This window comes from Rhinatrema bivittatum, chromosome 13 (assembly GCF_901001135.1).
Source record: "Rhinatrema bivittatum chromosome 13, aRhiBiv1.1, whole genome shotgun sequence".
NCBI classification, from domain to species: Eukaryota; Metazoa; Chordata; class Amphibia; order Gymnophiona; family Rhinatrematidae; genus Rhinatrema; species Rhinatrema bivittatum.
Genome location: NC_042627.1, coordinates 80,822,160 through 80,828,159, shown reverse-complemented (window position 1 = coordinate 80,828,159; position 6,000 = coordinate 80,822,160).

Sequence of the window (6,000 nt, the reverse complement as noted above, 5' to 3'; positions counted from 1 at the left end):
ACCCTTGGTCTGACCCGGTATGGCAGTTTCTTATGTCCTGGCTTCCTATTTCCTTTGATGTTGTGCTCCATCAGGACTTGTGTGCCACAAATGTCAACTTTGGATTGGAGAGGGAGAAGAGGACAATGCATCTACTTTGATGAAAAAACAAGTTTCCTTCCTTCCTTCCTTCCTTCATTTATTAAAATGTATATACCGTAAATCATAATTTCTAAGCGGTTAACAATAAAACATTCACAATTCCATTATACATCAAACAAAACAGATCACACAGATTAATAGGTACATCTTTCATCCTAATAGTACTCTCTCTTTTTTATATGATGTCAGATCTATCCTTATCACTCTTGACCTTCACAATGCCATAACTTATACTGACAAAGATCTTAAACTGTACAGCTTTTCAGCCACAAATGCCATTTTAATGAAAACAAATCAATTCAGCCGATTACGCACTACTCAGAAAGGATTTGGAAAACAGAAAAGTCTTTAACATTTTCCTAAATTTTGGAGTGAAGATTCTTCTTTTAAATTTCGTGGAAGAGCATTCCATAGTTCAGGACCCTGAACACAGAAAAATGTTTCACGAGATTCGTCCAAACGAATGATTTTGAATGCCGGAACATTCAGCAGAGTCTGACTCGAAGATCTCAAAGTAGGTGCTGGACAATAATGCTTTAAGGCCACATTAAAACTGGAAGATACGAGACCATTTAACCCCATAAAGACTAACAATAACATTTTTAGGAGATCCTCCATTTAAGCCAATGTAAATCTTTCAAGACAGGTGATATCGGCGTCACTATCCTGGTGTTGCGATGCGACCCATGGCTGGTGCCACAAGCCGCCTCTTACCTTTGTGGCCCGGAGGCCACAGAAGCCGGGGCCTTTCCTGTGGCAGGAGCTGCCCCCGGACCGCTCTAGTGACTCCTCTTCTTGGCGGCAGGAGCCGCCGACATCGTCCACGCTCCGCGGCCCGGGAGGGCCTTGTCCCGACCTGTGCTGCGGCTGAGGCCGCCCCCAGCCTGTCTTCAGCGGCAGGACGCCGCCACTCCAGCATCGGGGCCTGCCTGCGGCCCTTCTCCAGCTCCTCCTGCTGCAGCCAGCAGCATGGCCGCTGTCCAAGGTCCTGCCCCTTCCTTCCTAGGGGTGGGCCTGTGGTTCTCTCTTGAATTTAAAGGGCCCGCGGCCATTCTGCCCCACCCGCAAGCTCATCCCAGGGAGTTCCCTCTTCTGCCCTATAAAAGGGCTTCTCACTCAGCCTACCTTCGCCTTGTAATCAGCTGGTCCTCCCCAAGGACATGGGTCATTCCTGTCTGATAGCTGCTCGCCCCAGATCTTCTTCTCTGCTGACTGTTCCTGGAGTACCATTCTGTCCGTTGGCTCCTTCCCAGGTGGCAGGGGCACCGGTCTGGCAGGACCTTCATCAAGCACCCTCGTCGGTGCTTGATTTATTTATTTATTTATTTAAGTTTTTTTTATATACCAACATTCAGGACGATAGTCCCATCATGCTGGTTCACAAGAAACAGGGGTGCAATAATAATAAGACTTTACAATTTGAACAAAAGTGCAGAATGAAGTGTCTCCTGTTCCACTGTTGATGAAGTGTCTCCTGTTCCAGTGTCTCCTGTTTCTTCATCTCTCCATCCTTGGTAGTACCCTCCGACTTATCTCACGGTACTGACCATTGCTTCTCCTGACTACTCTTGATTGCTGCCTGGAACTTGACCTTTGCCTGACCTGACTTCATCCAGACTGACCTCTGGTAACTGACCCCTGCCTTGGCTAACCATTCTGGACTGATTCTCTGGCCTTTGACCCTTGCTATCCGCTTGGACTCTCTATGCTGGCCTTCCGTGACCTCTAGCCTTCCTCCTTGGACAACAACCATGCACCCTTGTTGTGGTGGGCATGCCCTTGAACTTTCTCCTCAGGAGATCCTGCGAGGCCCACCAAAGACCATCTCCTATTGGCGAAGCCCCAGCGAGCCTCTGTCTTCGTCTGTGCTCTGCCTCCTGGTGGCAGGCGCTCTCCGGGTCCAACTGGAGGGCCACAGCAATCCTGCACCAGGCCAAGGGTCCACCTCCAGCGCAACACCTGGCAGCTGAGTTCTATACAAGTTGTACGGCCTTTAGAGATTTTTGTGGGAGACGAGGTATAAAGCATGATAATAATCTAAGGAAGACAATGCTAGGGAGTGAACTTCTGTCCTTAAATCAGACTCACTTAGAAAAGGTTGTAGTCTTCGCAACACATGTAATTTAAAGTAGTTCCCTTTCACTACTTTTGATATATGGGGTTTTAAAGACAAGGTTGAATTCATAATAACTCCAAGGTTTCTTGCCTCTGCCACTATTGGTATCCCTCCACCATCTATAACCAAAGATTAAGGAATCAGGAAAGCTGGCTAGATATAAGATTTCTGTTTGACATATTTAGAAGCAATTTATTTTTTGTTAACCAATCCTTGAGCGTAATCAAACAATTACAAACCTTATTAAGAGAACAATCAATTGAGTCAGTGATTGATACAAAAAACTGAAGACCATCGACAAAGACGATACAGTACATCCTATTGAGACAAAATATGACACATTGGGCAATAAAGACATTGAACAAAGAAGCTGATGGGGCCTAACCTTGAGGGACCCACAGGACACAGTTGGACTTCATCAGATTTCTTCAAAGAAACACAAACTGACTGAGATCGATCCCTCAAAAAAGAAAACCATTTCAGAACAGGGTTTCCTATCCCTATATCAGATAAATGTTTAAAGAGAATAGAATGATCAATAGTGTCAAAGGCTGCTGTTAAGTCTAAAAGGACAAGGAAAAATCCAGTACCACAATCAAATCCCACCTAGAGATATCAAAGAGAGATAACAATATTGTCTCCATATTATACTGGTGATCGTCTAAACCAAAAATCTTGAAATTGATTCAACACCACTTTTTCAATAAGTTTAGCTGGAAAAGGCAAGTTAGAGATTGGCCAATAGTTATTCAAATTATTTTTTTTTTTAAATCTTTTAAACTTTTCGTTCCTCCAACTTAATATCGTCCACGTTGTGGACTCGCTAATCCCTTAAAGCATAAGGGAATGTGGACACGTGTCTGAGCGCGTATCTAACCGCGGATTAAACAGTGCGCTTGGCCCCATTGAAAATAATAGCCCAAATGATTATCAGCAGAGGAAATCTAATACATTTGTGAGCTTACTGTTCTCCAGTTACTTCAGCAAGTCACTCTCCAGACCCTCCCATGGGAATGGGAAGGAAAAATATAGCCCAATTTACTTCCAGCATATGAGAGAGTCCCATTCTGTCATCTTCACTTTCTGGCACCTAATGGGCCCCTTCTCCCAGCTCCTCCTCTGACGCTCCCTGATGTCTGTAAGAAACTCTTACCCCATGCCTCAAACGTCTTCTCATGGAGATGGACACGTGTGACTTCCTCCCCTCTCTCAGATACTACAGAAAGCAAATATCTGAGCCCCTCCCAACGTGCATTGAATTCCTCTAATGTAGAGGGGTTCTCAGGATGGGCTTAGAGCTGCTTCAGTGTAAGATTAAGTTGGAGCTCACTGATTTTAATTGAAGGTGTCTCCTGCACAACTTACAAGCCCAAAGTCTCTGATTACAGCAGCTTCCTCCTGTTCCCAGGGACCAGAATAAATCAAAATCAGAACAAACCCCAGCATTAAGATCCTTAACATGAATCAGATTCACCAAACCAAACCAGCAAATGCCAAACCTGAAAACCAGGACTTGAAATATCTGCAGATGTCTGGCATTAGGAGATTCAGACTCTGAATTCATTTTACCTTGCATAGGGGCAGCTGTTACCCAGAGGCCTCTCACCCCTGTCTGCCCTCTCCTGCGCTGTCCCTATAACCACATTTTCCTACTGATGGAAGGGTCTGGCATCAGGAGCCTTCATCCACAAATATCATCCCCTTCCCATTGTATAACCTCCCCTCCAGACCCCAGTGCGTCTGGCCTGTCGGTGTCACCTCATCCCCCAGAGAATAAAAGCCACACCTGAGAACTGAACTGGAGTCTTCTGAGCCATCAGACTGCCATCCCACCCCCAGGGGGAACAGAGACCAACCTGTAACAAAATCTGCGGGGGAAATAATATAATGCCACATATGCATGAGTATAGGACTAAGAGATAGCACAAACTTCAGACACACACTGGACTCTGGCTCTTTTTACATAAAACTTTATTTTCCACAAGCAAACTGTCCAACATATATATGGTTTACCTTCAGCCATATTCAGCTTCAACATTTCCCTTCAGTATTCACATTCTTGCAGGAGCTGCCTTCTCCTGGAGACCCCGGGCCTGTCTGTCACCCACAGAGCAACCTATGTTGTCTAGCTTTGAAGGGTAAGGAGGGTTTTCAGGGACGCTCCTTCACATACCCTCCCCTTTAGCTCATCCATACTCCCCCTGGATGTCTTCCAGGGAAGAAATTTCCAGTTAAACCTGGGGTAAGGGTTCCCATATCACCATTCCCCATTCTCGCTAGGTTTATCTTCAACCAGCCCCAATTGCTAAAAGCAACCCCTGTGCCTTTTCCCCAGTGTCCTCCCATAATTTCATACATCGGATCACTTAAACATCCTGCTTTATTTATTTATTTAGAAGATTTTATATATCGATGAACGTTGGGAACATCTCATCGGTTTACATTAAACAAAAATTGCAGCTAGACGAGCTTTACAGTGTCTCTGCTATTTAATTTAGCTCCAGCCTGACTAACGAATACTATTTTATATGAGTCCATAAGAAGCTCTGAGTTCCAGTCCTCCTCCTCTGTCAGGACTCTCTGGTATTCTTCAGGGTGTTGCAATGCTGCCTCCTTGGAAAACTCTCTGTGGTTCCTCAGAACATCCAATGCATGCTTGCTCTGTTCTTTCTTTAAAATGTTCTTTATCGGTCTGTGGTTCTGCCCTGCCACAAGAATTTTTCTCTTTTCCATCTGCCTTTCCACTGTGGCTCTGACTGGCTTTTCTGCACTGCCTCTTTCAGGCCACTCTGCAAGGCTCCACCATTAGCTCTCTTGCACTGGATTTTCCTGACCTTATATGGCACATCTGCAGTCAGACATCCTACAGGGATGCTGCACCTCTTCTGTTCCCATGGGTTCCAAGCCTGTCTCTGGCTTTGCTTCTGGTAAGCTGGATATTAGGAGAGCATACCCTGTTCCCATCTCCTTCCTGGTACACACCTGGGCACCCTACATCTTCTGTATGTGAGCGTCCACCTAGCAAGCCTTTTCAGCTGAGTTGCGCTCACAAATGCCGGGTCTGACACTCCCTGTGTCTTCCTCCTGCACCAGCCTGTTTGTACATTCAGCTACTTCAGAATACTCTGGGTCCTCTCCTGTACCTGTCATTGGGGTCAGAGGGGTGTCCCAGATTCCAATAGCTTGCATGGCTTCCATACACTGTAATGGGAAGCTTGTTGTTTTTTCAAATTTTCATGCAGAAGTTGCTGCTTGGAGGAGAAGTCCATTACCTGCTATTTATCAAGTTGACTTAGAAAATAGCCACTGCCATTAGCAATGGTAACATGGAATAGACTTAGTGTTTGGGTACTTGCCAGGTTCTTGTGGCCTGGATTGGCCACTGTTGGAAACAGGATGCTGGGCTTGATGGACCCTGGGTCTGACCCAGTATGGCAGGTTCTTATGTTCATTGTATCTGCCTGTTGATGTGTGCTTGCTTTCTCTGCTGCCAGAGACTTTTGTCTTCCTGGGCCAACCAATGATTGTGATGCAGGCTGGCTAAATCCAAGAGAAACTGCTGCCTCCCAGTGCTGAATCTGAAAGCGAGAGGCTTCTTCATTGTGGAGCTGTGGTAATCCAGTAGTAAGAGGAAATGGCAGACTGCCTTCATATTTGATTTCTGGATAGCTGATAAGGTAGTGTGGTTACATGTTACACCACTCAAATGTGTGGAAACAAAGATCAATAAACAGAAATTCTAT